Source organism: Limulus polyphemus, unplaced genomic scaffold (genome assembly GCF_000517525.1).
Source record: "Limulus polyphemus unplaced genomic scaffold, Limulus_polyphemus-2.1.2 Scaffold2554, whole genome shotgun sequence".
Taxonomy (NCBI): domain Eukaryota; kingdom Metazoa; phylum Arthropoda; class Merostomata; order Xiphosura; family Limulidae; genus Limulus; species Limulus polyphemus.
In genome coordinates, this window is record NW_013668164.1 from 131,999 (window position 1) to 148,091 (window position 16,093).

The 16,093-nt window shown below is 35.0% G+C and overlaps 1 protein-coding gene across 2 annotated transcripts in view; it reads right to left on the bottom strand.

Moving 5' to 3' along the window:
- LOC106467284 (synaptotagmin-7-like) overlaps positions 1-15,132 on the bottom strand; it is a 107,747-nt gene extending 92,615 nt beyond the window's left edge. For both annotated transcript variants that reach the window (XM_022395429.1, XM_013927620.2), the window contains exon 1: positions 14,824-15,132. The gene's annotated coding sequence lies outside the window, so the exon portion shown is untranslated. The remainder of the gene's footprint in view (positions 1-14,823) is intronic.
- Between the last annotated feature and the right edge of the window lie 961 nt (positions 15,133-16,093).

A 16,093-nucleotide genomic window follows, 5' to 3' on the forward strand; every position in this document is an offset into this window, starting at 1 on the left:
GCTTCTTCATAAACAATATTTGCTGTTTGCTTTCCATCTACCAAAAAATAAATATTTTGAGGTGATCCCACCCATGAACACCCTACATCTCACTGACCATGAAAAAAGCATGGTTGTTTGAGAAACAATCCAGCAACTTTCATACTTTGACCTTAAATCCCTTTTGAATATTCAACATTGTCTAAAGCGTCAACCTGCCAAGATTGTTTTAGAATGACTGAATAGGCTGGTAGTAATTAACCAACAGGCTTTACAAAACAGAAATAGGGTTAAGTTCAATTTTGGTCCCCTTAGAACATTCCACATAGTCCATAGTGTTTACATACAAACTATTTCAGAGAAGGGTGTATAGATTTCATCATGTTTTAAGTTCTGTATAGTGTTTCTTGTATGACAAATTTATGTTATTTGAGGATTATTTCATAATCTTTGTATCATATTTTGTATTAAATTTGAACGGTAATTGCAATTAATATCAATTTTAGAGGTGTTGTCGATGTAACCAGTAACTCGTGTTTCAATGGTAAAGGATTTTTATTTTGTTTTGTTTTTATATATATACCTATTCATAATGTGTTAGACTACCCTTTCCAGGTAAGTAGGTAATATTTCTTAGTGTGTTTTTATATGGGTATGTAATTTTCTATGTTAATGTGTTTCTATTTGTGTATGTGATTTTTAATGTTAAAGTGTTTTTCTGAGGGTTTTTCATCATACTTTTGTATCATTTGTTTAAAAGTGTTTTGGTGTATCATTATTTTTACTATCGTTTTATAAAGAGTTTCCTGTAAGTCATTTTTTTAGAATTTCATTATATAGTGTATTGTGTTTTTAAATGATGGTTAAAAGATATTTTGATATTATGAAGTTGTAGTTCTTTGTTTAAGAGTTGTGCTTGTCCATATTGCGTGTAAACGTTTACAGCAGGGGAGAAAGGTAAGGTGCGTCTTCGGTTGTCTTGCAAGAGGACAATCAATGGGTTCCAAAACTAAATTTAATTGTTGGCTTGAGGACAGGACTGTAAAGAATGGGGGAGAAAAGTCTGGTATGCTAACATAAGGTGCATTTTCTACCTTCTTATGTTAATGTAGACTTTTTTAATATTTCATTTAGTCTGTGCAGTTTCAGCATAAACTCTTAGTCCAGAAGACCACCAAGTTTTTCAATCTATCTACCTTTTATCTTTGTTGTTCTGTAGAGATAATACCTGTTCCACCTACAAATATATTACTGTAACTTAACATATTATGCAAGAAGGTCAATGAAAGCAATAACCTTCACTGGGTGAGTGGATGATATCTAGAGGTCAAAATAGGGGCCTTCACTACATTGAGTAGAAATGATCAATCACGTGAGTAGCACAAGTTGTAATGGGTGAATTTAACGTTTCCTGTTAAGTAAGGTGAATTGGATTCATATGGTCTTGCAAGGTTTCTAATGTGAGTCAATTGACATGAAAACATGTCGAGTGAGAAAAATTGCTAAATGATCCATTGCTCCTGAAGAACATGTTCATCCTGTGTCCTATAAAAGTATGCACATTGTTTTGTTTTTATTTGATATAACTAAAACTTCTCTTTTGCACAACACGTCCAGTCTGTTTACTTTTCCAGCTTGAAATTCAGGCAGTTTAGCTAAACTCAGGCTTATTCTGTAACTATCTTGTTATAAAGCAGACCTACCTAACACTCTATGGGAAACTCGGGTAATCTGAGAATATCACAAGGGGCAGTGAAATCCACTATTCAGTCAGACAAAAGTAGCCCAAGAGTTAGTTGTGGGTACTGTTGACTAGCCGTTTTCCCTCTAATCTAAAAGTTCAGAATTATGGGTGGCTAGCAAAGCTAGCCCTTGAGCAGCTTTGTGCAGATGTCGGAAACTAAAAATGTGCTGTATTGAGATGTTATAACACTTATAACCACGTAACATATTAAGATGAACTAATCTGTTGTAAAATGGCACTGAATATATCTTTCCTTGGACAATAAGGCTCCATTCTGAGTCTATCCCGATAAAAGCAGAACTGAAAAGGGCCTAATTTTGACAACTGATCACATTCCAAGCAGAGTTGACAATTTTGACAATTGACCATAATGCAAGAAAAGCTGATGTGGCCTGATTATTCCAATTTACGATTGTTCTAAGTATATTGACTAGGCACCAGTTTAATAATGTATACCCATGGTCGCTAAACAGTCTCGACATAGTCTTATTTTAACAATATATCATAAATCAACCAGTTATACAAAAGACAAGACTTACAGGAATAATGTACATAATTGTTCGTGATGTCATTATACCACAGTTTTAATCGGACAGATGAGGCCTCACTTTAAATGTTACCACATAGCTACCTTGGAAGAAAAAGCTTGATTGGTAGAACGTTTCCAGAACTAACAAAGGAGAGACCTCTTTTTTTTTTTGCTTGCTATAATATTTGAATGCTTCACAATTGGTATAGTTTAACCTTTTTTTATATTTGAAATACATATTTTATTGCAATTTGATAAACAAGCTAATATTAAATATTTTATTTATATAGTATTGTCATAAATATGAGGAAGTGGTCTACTAAATTACTTTCTTTTTCATCCTTATTGAGTGTAGTGGTTTATCGCCTTATTTGTGATGTAAATTGACAGACGATCCCCCAAGATATACCGTTAGAATACATGTGCGTATTTAGTTGAATGACAGCTAGCGTAGCCGTGTAACACGTGCGCATGATGAGTGGCTGCTCTTAATACCTGTACGTACTTCTACGTTGATATACTTCTGCCAAAAGCCGTCTGCGCATTATTTTGCTTGCACTACAAATACAATGTTGGCAACTTTTTTCCAGTTCCTTGATTCAAACATTTTATTGTTGCTTTCTAAAAAAAATACAAAAAAAATTATATAAAAAAAACCTTTCCTACATGAAGGCATTAAAAACATATAAAACCGTAGACTAATATTACTTGCGTTATTATTGTATTAGTTATAATTTTTTTATAAAACTGTTTCGAATAAAAAAACAACAACAGCAACAACACCAGCTTCTTGTTTGAGAAGAAGTATGTTCTTCAAGTTAATAAGCATTTTCTTCAAGTTCTGTAGCTATCACATAATCCATAAATCAATCTTTGAAACTCGTGTACTCACGTATCAATTTAAACTGTAAATAATACATTTTAGGTTACATTTAGACAGCTTTTTAAAAAAGCCACTGAACATAAATTATAGGGTATGTAGTTTAGTGGTTGTTTTTATAATATTTACTTACCGTTACACAAGGGATATCTGCGCATATCCGTCCCTAATTTGTAAAGAAAAACTAGATAGAAGGCAACAAGTCAACAGTGCCCACAGACCGGTTACTTGAAATCACTAGGCCACGCCCGATGCTATGTAATTTAGTCTTTGACTGTTCAATAATCTAACTTAGTCTTTTCAAGCTATCAACTTGAAAGAATAATCTATAGATTTTACGTTAGCGCAAAGATAATAATTAGTATTATCAATATATTTTATATGCATTCTCTGCTGTTGTTAGATAGTGCATTCTTAGTTTGCAAAATATACTATTTTTCGTTACTCAAATAAAATTGTCTCCTCGACAAAAATAAGAAATTATACCTACAAAAACTGTGAGTTTAAACACCAGGTAAAAGACAATGCTCTCGGAGGCTTAGCGATAAGATTGTGGGTTTATAACACAAAACTTCGGAGTTTGATACCCGTCGTGGGCATAGCCAAGATAGCCCATTGTATGACTATATGTTTATAAACAAATAAAATAATAGTTTTCTTTAGAAAGTTGCGTCCGGAATCGCATTGTTTTAAAAGAAATAACGTTAAAAAACTCGACTACCTGACGAAGTGTATTTACTCGAAACTTTATAATAAATTTATTTTTATTTAACTAGCGTTTAACACAATTTTTTAACTCCATATTTTCTAGCTTCCTCTTTTCATCAACACGTTTCATATTAACCTCTCTTACTTCTAATAGAAATCTGGAGTTTCAAAGATTTTCAAATAATCACGATGAAAAATATAGATACAGATACATACATGCAGACACTTAACTGGCTTAATATATCTATCAAACTTTGTTCAGAGATATACCATTGTGTGAATACTGTAATGATCCATATAATGATCCGCTACATTCAAGGGAAGATTAGAACAGAAATCAAAGATCCAGAGACAAATTACATTAAAACATCTTCAACTTCTGATAAGACCCAGGAAACAGAAATACAATAATTATATGTAATGTGTATTTCGGTTTTCAGTAGAATAAAGTCAGATGTTTCCAGTTGAGGTAATATAATTTTAAATTGTTTAAAATCGGTATTTTTTATACTCATCAAAGTTTAAGATTACTGTTTTTTTATTTTTATCAACTTTCAAAATTATTAACTTTAATCAATTATACATTAATATTGGGCTTATTCTGTTTAATAATGTCTTATATAAATAGTGTTCCGACCACTACTGTGTTTATTGTATCCCAGCCGGCCTGAAGAGCTCTGGATTGAGCAAAACGCGTCGTCTGCAATGGATATGACAAATACTGTATGGTTGGAATACTATTATTATACACTGTTCTAATTCTTTAATATCCCTAAAGGTTTGTTTGTTTGTAATTAAGCATATAGCTCACACAATTGGCTATCTGTGCTCTGCTCACTACAGATATCTAAACCCGGTTTCTAGCGTTGTATGTCCGCAGACATACCGCTGTACCACTGAGAGGGGCATCCCTAAGGAACTAGATAAAGAATGTAGTATTCAGAATATGATAAGCCTAATAATAATATATTGTTACAAATATAATTAATTATAATCACGCCTCGCCAGCTTGTAAAAGGCGTTCACACCATAACAATCAATATTTTAGTTGAAATATATCGAAGTATTAAGATCAGTGTTTATAGTGTTTACCAAAGTGTTAAGATAAATGTTTTTGTTAGGTTTGTTATAGTGTAAATATCCGTATTTTTTGTTGTGTTTATCAAAGTGTTAAGGTCAGTATTTTCGTTGTCTTTATCAGTGCTTAGCTATTTTTTTGTGTTTATCAAAATATAAAGATCAATGCTTTTTGTTATGTGCAAAGCATTAAGATTAGGGTTTAGTGTTTACAAAATGAACTGAATGCTGGTATTTGGTAAAATTATATAACGTATTATATCAGATTTATGAAGATACAATTGTAAATTATAACAATTATGGCATTAATAAATATTATTTGACAAAGTTCGTATCCAAGCTGCATCTGTCGCTCTTTTATACTTTCTCCATTTCAAGTACATGTATGTAAAAGTTTGGTGCAGTAATATACTATGACGAAACACTAATCTTACAAAACAATATTTAATAGTAGGGTGTAAATAATAAGACGTTTCACACTTCACGAATGACTATCAGTCCCCATGGTAACAAATTGTATGACCTTCAGCGTTTATTAAATCCTCTGTATTTACCCTGATCACAGGATGTACGGTAATGAAGATACTGGAAAACGGACATTATATGTACGAAGCACAGGACGCTTCTGACAGTACAAATTGGTCAAGAACCTAATCAGCCATGTAACTTTATCACTAGATTTCATCATGAGAATGAAGCAATATTGCAAGTAATGCAATAACGAGCATCAAAATCAAATTATCTTTAGAATTATCCGAAAGTGTTAGTTGCGTTGTATTTTTCACGCAATATTTCTGTAAAATCTACAAACTTATATAAATACGATCATTAATAAAGTCAACCCTGGCAGACCTGACAGGAGATATTATTAAAAACTATTATTAGGTTATGATCAAACACGAAAACTTAACAACAGAATTTACGTAGCGTAGTGGATACTGAAGTATAAACATGTTCAGTACGGACAAATAGCCAGTATTTAGTGAAAATTCTATATTTACCTTACAGCTTTACCAAGAGCTAGGCAATTTACTGACCAGAAGACTAGTCTTAACAGTACAAAAAGCGGGTGTAATTCTAAATAATATCAATATGTTCATATATGTCTCTGATAACGTTATCAACAATAAAATGGTAACATTAATAAATGTATGACAATAATATTAATACGATAAAGAAGATATTCATTTAAAAATATAAATGTGACATTCACATCTAATGACTATGTAGTGGTAAACTCTAAACGTTGTTATAACCACATATGCAGTAGAACCTCGACATTAAGGACACCCTTACGCCTGCGTCCAAATGCCCTCTGTAGTAAAGTGCCCTTAATATCAAAAATGACCCACGCAAAGCTGAATTCCATATTGACCTTACTAAGTTTCTGAATTTTAAGGCCCCTCGTTGTATTTGGTGTATACAAGACACGAGTGTTTGTGAGTTGCACGTTGCCATGACACTGAGCGTTAACAGAATGGTGGATTATCTGTGCCCTTTTTTCTTCATTATTGATCACGAAGTTTCAAAGTATCTTTCTTCACAGTTTAAATTGCTAAATATTTCAGATCACGTCCATGAATGTACGACGTCGATTTTTCGAGTTTTCTGACATAAATTTATCTTTTTTGTTCATTGTCAACGTAAAGTTTTGTTCACATAAACAGTTCCATAAATATTCAATTGAAAACATATAGCGCTAATCCTATTTTCACGTAAATAATCCTTTTAAAATAAAAGTTACACTATATCTAGCTACCGGTTTGCCCAGTAGTAGGTTGCCATAGATTACATAAGGAATTCTCTAGATTTAGTGGCGAGTGGTACTTAGGTCTATTATAATCATGTATGATAAAGTTTCTCAGCATTCGCGGCCCGGCATGGCCAGGTTGTTAGGGTGTTTCACTCGCAATCTGAGGGTCGCGGGTTCGAATCCCCGTCACACCAAATATGTTCACCCTTTCAGCCGTGGAGGCGTTATAATGTGACAGCCACTCCCACTATTCGTTGGCAAAAGAGTAGTCCAATAGTTGGCGGTGGGTGGTGATGACTAACTGCTTTCCCTCTAATCTTTCACTGCTAAATTAAGGACGGCTAGCGCAAATAGCCCTCGTGCAGATTTGCATGAAATTCAAAACAAACAAATTCTCAGCGTTCGCAATAATTCATTTTTGTTAAGATTTTTGAGAAAGTAATTTATTGATCTATTTTGAAGTCTGTTTTCAGTCTTTATATTTCGTTTCTTATAGTATTTCTGAGTGTATTTAGTCTGATGTTTAGATCAGGGTTTTTTGTATTAATATATATTTTTCGTTGCTTGACTAAAGGAACCAAACAAGATGAGCATTAATTATCCTTACCAAAACCTTACAGAGACATCTAGTCTAAGCAATAGGACAATAATTAGAAGGAATCTTGGGAACCTTCCTAGAAAAAAAGGATAACAATAGTCTTATGCTATATGCATTTAAAAAAGTATTCTCCTGCCAAATTCAGTTAAAAACAACCAGAAGAAAAGCAAGAGGAGCAGGATATAGAAGGTGTAGCATCTCATAATGCGTTACATCAAGACCAACTGATGTACTGCAAAACCAGTGTAGAGCCTCTTAAGTTCCACCATTGTAATTGTTTGATTATATTCACAGAGATCTTGGACTCAAAAAGAAAGTGGAAATATTTCAGCCCGTAACTTGATGGTCAAGTGGGCAGGAATAGATGTGGAAATGCTGGAGTTGTAAAAAAAGCACTTCCAAGGGTGTCAGTAATACCCTGTAAATTAGTAACTTCCTGTTTATTCAAGAGCAAAAGTGAAAGGAGATTGAAAGCATACTTTCTTTGCCCTTTCGAATCCGGTCTCAAATGCTTTTGGAATTGATAGTCAAAGAGATCCTGGAAGTGAGCTTAATCTAAGAGTCCTTCTGGCTTTAATGTCTGACCAACAGAGCATAGGTATGAGACCACTGAAAAGTCATGTGGTTGTTAAGAGTGTGATATCTGTGGAAGATACCCCAGGCCCATTTCTTACCCTTCTATGTCCGCTGGCAGTCAGGGGTCCATCATGAACCAGAGTTCCATGGGAAACATGTCAATGTTTTAGAAATCATAGGAACAGCTGTTTCGACAATACAATAAGTGACTGCATTCACACAATCATTAATAATGGGAAGGTTAACGTTTCAAGTGAGTGGTGAAGAAGAGCCAGTCAGCCATCTCTAGCTTCCACCATGACACATGAGTTGGGTGGCATTGGCCGCAGATGATTTCCAGAGTAATGGGAAAGTGATAACTAACCCGTTGGTTATTTTCTATCCTCCAGGGAGAACAAGGAAGAGTATGCATGTAAATATGTATTTTAACCAGTATTGAAGAGAGAAAGGTTCATTAAACGACAGCTTTCATCAATTTTGGCACCACCCCAAAAGAAATTGTGTTCATTAAAGTCCCCTAAGATAAAGAAGAGTGATGACAACTGTTCAATAAGATCATCAAGGACTGTTTGATCATACTCTTCTCCTGTTGAGAGGTAAAGAGAACAAATTGTGATGGTATAACCCATGGAGACATATAATGCTGCAAACTCCAATGGTGTATTGAGTGGCACAGACATGATGTGTGTACGTTAACCAACCAGAAGTGCCACACCACCATGAACTTGTTCATCACACAACTTGTCATTCCTGTATAAGGAAAACTGTTGAAAGGTGGCAGCATTGGTATGCTTTAGGAATATTTCTTGTGAGGAGAGACACACAGGATGATACAAATCAATCAAGCTTTAATAGTATCTACATTAAAATGGAAACCTCGGCAGTGTCACTGTATTAAAATTGCCATTTGTATTTAGGAGTTATGGAGAACTAGATGGAAAGCTTTTTGTTTTTGTTTTTGACCATGGTGTTTTTCTTTACATTTTCTGTATGTCGACCTCCATAGATCCTTCCCTGGGTCGCTAGGGCAGGTCCCTGTCAGATTATTTAGATTCTAGTGAGTTTATGACTAAATAATGGTCCTACATCTTGGGACTGATGAAGAGGGAGCCGGACATTCACTGGATGCTGCAGTAGGGATAGAGACAGGAGTAAACATGGACTTTTCAACTCTTGTATTCACAGAGGGCACAAGACCCTTAACGTGGTGAGAGAAATACTCTGTAGCAGTGGAATGTAATGCAACAGCATACATCCGAGTTGGAAGATAGGACATCAACTTCTGTGCCTCAGGATATGAAATGTTGTTTAAAGTCCTCAAACACTGTATCTCTTTTTTCCTCCACCCATTTAAGGTAAGACAAAAGTTTAAGAGGTGGGAAACATTACAGTTAACGAAGTGTGGTTCCAATTAATACTCATTGTAGCTTTTACAACCACAATCAACATATGTCAAGTACCATGACAAGATGTTTTAGTGTCAAAACCACAGACACTGAAAACTTCTGAGAGAGTTAGGAATATAGGACTATATCTTACAGTTGAGATAACCTGTCATGTCGAAATAAGAACATTGATAGGCCGCATTATTCGAGTGGATATACCGGACAGCTGAGTCACCTTGGCTGGACGGGTCAGTGAGAGTGTCTGACTCGGAGATGTTAATCAGGTCCATCTCAACGATCACTTCTATTCAGAAATTTTGAATAGCATGGGAAGTAACCTCAAAATGTATATCCCTGATGGACTCTGATTTCAGAGGAGGTCATTATTTTGTGGTGTATATGTTTCGACCAAGATATCCCCAGAACATAACTTCTTGACTGACTTAAGAGAACCTACAAACCCCTCTAATCCCTTGAAGATGAAAAGGGGAAACATCTGTCCTAGAGGCTTTCTGACAATGAATCTAGAATCAGAAAGTGAAGTACAGGAATGGTAGGGTATTGTGATTGTTGATAATTCTTTCAAGTGTGGTTATCTTCCAATATTTTCAGTTTTTATTATCTTAATTTGATATTCATCTGTTTCATTATCCATGAGAACAGAGAAAAGATTCTGTGCTCACTGCCCCACCTACCAAAGCATCCTACAATAGGAGGGCTACACTATTAAACAAGGATAGTGCAGCTATAATGTCCACAACACCCATTGAGAACATCCAACACTGAAATTCAGTTGACCCTAGCCACACAGGACCAGATGATTGACTCTGGGGGACCACCCCAAGGCCACCTGTCTGTAGGAATTCAAGGCCAAAATGATATGTTGTAGTGCCCCCCCCCAACACCACTCAAACACCAGAATCCTCTCCTCTCTTTCAGGGATCGACACGCCATGGGTGGATATTTGAATCGCAGAAGAGGTAAACTGTTCAGATAGAACCTTCCCTGGGAGGTCCCCTCACCATGTACATGAATCCACATCGAGGAGCTGTCGTCAATGTGAATCTTAAATATGATATATCACAAACAATGTATGACTTCACTACGAATATTAAAAATCATATGCGATTAAAGTTTTCACTTCACTGTTAATTTTAAATATGATATACAATGAAGAACAACACACATCACTGTGACTTTTCGACGTGATATACCAGAACCAGTGTCTAATGTTACATTCAGTTTAAAATGTGATACACCAAGAACTGTCTTTCCCCTCACTGCAATTTTAAATATGATATATCACTCACTGTAATATACCAAGAAGGTTGAATGACCTCACTGTGAATTTTCAGTGTAATATACAACGAACAGTGTCTGAATTGACAGTGCGTTAAATATGATATAGTTGGAACAGAGTCTAACCTCACAGTGAATTTTCATTGCGATATACCACGAACAGTTTCTGAACTCAATGTGAATTTTAGATGTGACACACCATGAACAATATATGATTAATTGTAAAATTTTAAATGTGATTTGCTATGTACAGTGTATGGCCTCAGTGTGAATTTCAAATGTGATATACGAAGAAAAGTGTGTGACTTCACTTTGAATTTTGAATGTGATACACCACGAACTGTGTATGATCGCACTGTACATTTTAAATGTGATATACCACAAACACAGTCTGACTTTACTGTCAATTCTACATGTGATATATCATGATCAGTATCTTATTTCACAGTGAATTATAAATGTAATATACAACGAACATTGTCTGACCTGAATGGGAATTTTTTCTGTTATATGCCACGAACAGTTTCTGAACTCAATGTGAATTTTAAATCTGATTTACCACGAACAGTGTCTCACCTCACTCTGAGCTTCAAATGTGATACATCACAAACAGGGTCTCACCTCACTCTGAGCTTTAAATGTTATACACCATGAACAGTGCTTGACCTTACTGTGAAATTTACACGTGATATACAAAGACCAGTGTCTGACCTCAGAGTGAAAATAAAATGATATATTACAAAAAAGTGTCTGACGCCACTGAGAATTTTCATTCTGATACACCAGGAACAGCTTGATCTCATTCTAAACTTTATGTGATATACTACGAACAGTGTTTGACCTTACTGCGAATCTGAAATGTGACATACCACGATCAGTACCTGACTTCAGTATTTGATTTAATTGACCCCACAGTGAGTTTGAAATATTGTATACCACGACACAAATGTACACCTAAAAATTGCATTAAGTACAATTTATTGAATATTGCATGATCTCACTTGATGTAACCTTAAAACAAAATAATAAACACGTTCGATCAATTATAAAGAATGTCTGACCCCTTAAGATCTTTTACTAGTAAAAAAAAAAGCTGTTGAATACAATTAATCGGGAACTACGTCTGACCTTATGAAGTCTATTACTAGATGTTAATATTAATTTCAACCACAAATATTGTCTGACTTCATTAAATCTATTACTAGAGAATAGAATTAAATACGGTCAAACAGTAGGTGGATAACTTTAGCCTCTTTGGATCTTAACTAATTTCCATGCACTTAATATCAGAATATCTGGTTGTCTCGGTTTCAGTTTTATGTAGATAATGTGAATGAATTCCTTGAATTCCGATCCCGTTGCTAAGAGATTACAAGTATACTCGTTTGTTAATTCGAATAATCGTTATAGTAAACATGAGAGTTATTCAAATTTCCAAGTAAAATTCCCCTTCTTTACTTTCACACCCAAATCTTTCTATAATTTATTTGTATGAGTATATTAGAACGTTTGTTTGTTTCAGTGAAAAACTACACAATAGGCTATCTGCGCTCTGCCCGTTACGGGGAATCGAACACCGTATTTTGTAGTTGTAATTCTGTAAAGTTACCGCTAACACACTGGGGGACTATATTAGAATGAAATGTTATGGTCTCCTCAATCAGAATCTTCATTCAAAAACTACTTTTTCAAAATAATACTGCAATCTAACTCCCAGACCTTCTTCGATCACACGTTCTCTTTAAATATCAAATAATTTAGTAATAACATGCGTCAAAGAATATGCAGTCGTAATTAAAAATATGTCTAATATTAGATAGTAGATAGAAAATTGTAGGAAAAAATTTTACATTCTTTAACATGCAGAAATTAAAACATGTGGGTTTTGGATGTTGGCAAGAATGTTCTTCAATACGATGGTAACTGACACTGAGAAAATTGTTGCAGATAATATTATAATTAACACGTCCCTCAGGAGCCAAGGGGTGTCTTTACATTACAATTTGTTGAATATTCAAAGTAAGTTCAATCCGAAAACTCCTAAAGAGGGTGGGTTTGGATGTATGTTTTCGAGACAAGTTTTTGTTTGTTAATCGATAATTTTTAAGTGAAATACAGCATCCTCAAGTCTCCGTACTAGCTAGTACTACGGTCTAACCGCTGGAGTAAGTTCGGTATATATATCAATAAAGCCACATCTTCAGCATCATTAATTAAGCAATTGCTAATCTTTTATGCTTCTCCTATCACCTTTTGATGTTCAGCTTTCAATTGAGAAACGAACGATTTCAACTGCGATTCGGTAGGGAAGGTCGAACCATCGCGATAGTCAGCAGTAGGATGAGCAGACAAGAACACTTTGAAAGCAGCTACATGCATATTATTGTACTCGGTTCGCTGCACAATATCTACCAAGGTGGTTCTAAACGATTCCTGAATACTTCTGTGTGTCATGTGGAGACTTTCATGCTTCTTATGCCTGGCCCTTAAGATCGTGATGCGCTGACGAATTTCAGTCACCTTACCACTTCAAATCATTTTTCGCAGCCCCAACGCTAAAAGAGTGCGCGAAATGCATTCTTTTTAGCCAATCAATATGTCCAAAATATTTCATTCAAATAAAGAAAAATCGTATTGGGTAGTTTTTGTTTGTTTTTTCAACAAAAATGTCCCCCACTGGCTAGTGATGGGCCTGTTAATAAAACTTTTTACCTTAGTAATAACTGAACGATATAGTAACTATAGAGTTTCCTCTCCCTCCTCTGATAAAGACAGATCCATCTGTCAACTTTGTTTGTTTTAAATTTCGCACAAAGGTACTCGGGGGCTATCTGCGCTAGACGTCCCTAATTTAGCAGTGATAAGCTAGAAGGAAAACAGCTAATCAACACCGCCAATTCTTGGGCTACTCTTTTTCCAAAGCATAGTGGGATTGACTGTTAAATTATAACGCTCCCACGGTTGAAAGAGCGAGCATGTTCGGTGACTGTGATTCGAGCACACGACCTGCAAATTGCGAATCGCGCACCCTAATCACTAGGCCTACACCTATCGAAAGAGCTTGGGATTTTATTACTCTCTTTATTAAATGATGGTGACTAGAGAACTATTATTTAACATAGTGATGATCATTGGGAGTAATTTTGTTATAAGAGGTTATGATGAAAGGCTCTTTATTTATTAACATCTACGATAACTTTTAACCACATAGTAACTACAGCAGAGTTTGTTCTGGAGTTTTTGCAACAGGTAGCTAAAATAGCCTTTAATGATTCGATAGTAGTGTTACGACAGTGGAGGTCACGTGACTCTGCTGGCTCGTTTGGCTGGTAGCGTATGTGAAATTTCTCGAATGATCATGAATTTCCTAGTGCATTCGAGACGCCCTCTTTTTTAATATATAAGCTTGGCAGAGAAAGCCTGCGGGATGATTGAATGAAGAGAGTTCCGGGTTATTTACGATTCTGTTTCGAGCTAGTGTGTATTTTGTTATTGAGATTGTGAAATTACTGTTTGCTAAAAGTTTGTATCGAGGGAGAATAAACTGATTTAACCAAGAAAGGACTTGTATTGCTAAAGTTTCTCGGAAATAATTTCTACTGGAAATTAACAAACAAGCAGATACACAACAGTAACTATCGAATAGGAAAGGTTCGCGAAGGACATCAAAACTTTGTTAACAATAAAGATGTACTGATGACATGTTGGTTATAAATATTCCTTCTATATTAAGGTTATTTTACAATAGTTTATACACAAAATTTAAATTATATTCAAACACAGCAAGTCGAAACAATGTAAGAGAACATTTTGTTTCTGAGATGCAGCTTATTTTTCCGTAGACAATTAAGGAAATTTAGAAAATCAGCATATTACCTTATACCTTTGAATAGCCACTACATAAGTCAACTTTATAATCACTACTCATTTCTCTTTTTTAGGTCGTAAATATACATAGGTTGTCAGCAGAACCTACAGCTACGTGTATCAACGATATAAAATACTGTCTTTCCTTGAAAGTTTCATCTTAACCTTATATCATGTTTTTACTTTTTATTTTTATACCAACACAAAAGTATATTTATCCTCCTATTGGTATAATGTCATGACTTCTCATGCCAATCACACATTAAGATTAGATAAATGTAGCTACCAGGATGTTACATGTAACATCTAACAATTTCTATACAAATAAGAATTTGTCGGTAGTTTGTACACGTTAAAATTTTGCGGTCTTAAAGGACGATACAAAACAAACCGTTCATTTTCAATAATATTATGTACAACATACTCACGGATTTTGTTCGTCTTGCACACTTCAACAAACTTTCGAAAGCTCAGCTACTACTACACTTAGATTCAACAAGTTGACACTGTTTTGTGTAAAAGCAGAATGTATGTAGGAGTTTATGGCCCACAGCTTCTCAGCCACTAGCTGTGTAGTCAACATGTTTACTGAATATTATAGTTATACTTATTTTTTTCTCAGAGATTTGGCATAGTTAAGTAGATTTATTAATACCCACAAGACATGGCGTTTCTCTAAAACAAGTCTAACAATCTCGATCTAAACCCAACAGAAGCGAGTTATTTTACTATACACTCGCGTTCGAATACCCTCGGAATACGTCTTGTATTATAAGGCTGGTGCCATCTAGTGAGCTTATGGTAAAAAAAAAACTATATTAATGCATTATTTAACATAATATACATTGTAAAACTTTAATTTCTAAGATATAAAAAGAGACGAAAGCTTATGTAGGGATTGAAAAAGCTTCATTAACTTTACTTTGTGAACTTCATTTTCTTTCAGTCGTTAACATTAAACTTTCTTATCTTATGTGCGATTATATTTTTTAACAAAAGAAAAATAGGTCACTCTCAATGGTTGTCCTGTGGTGCTTTCATATACTCAAAAGTTATGTCCCTGCTAAAGGATATAAAATGGGTAACTAAGTTGACAGTTACAATGGTATAATTCCACTGGTAAGAAAATATGCAATAATTATAGGGAGCACCAACGTGATCTTACTGTCACAGCGATTAACATAATGCTCTAAGCCCAAGCTCAAATAGTTACAATTAATTTCCTAGAAGAGATTGTTTGTTTGTTATGGATTTCGCGCAAAGCTACACAAGGACTATCTGCGCTAGCCGTCACTAATTTAGCAGTTTAAGACTAGAGGGAAGGCAGCTAGTCATCACCACCTACCGCTAACTCTTGGGCTACTCTTTTACCAACGAATAGTGGGATTGACCGTCACTTTATAACGCCCCCACGGCTGAAAGGGCGAGAATGTTTGATGGGACGAAGATTCGAACCCGCGACCCACAGATTTCGAGTCGAGCTCCCTAACCACCTGGCCATGCCGGGCCCCTAGAAGAGATAAATAAAAGCTGGGTATGAGAAGTTTAATAATTTAATATATCATTATGGGTTTTATTAACTTTACTTTCCTTAGCGTTAAATTAATGTAAATTATTTGACCTTCTTCCGTGTGAATCGTTAACAACAGAATTAGTAACATTGTACAAGAGTTCATACATTGAACTCAGCTAAGTGGT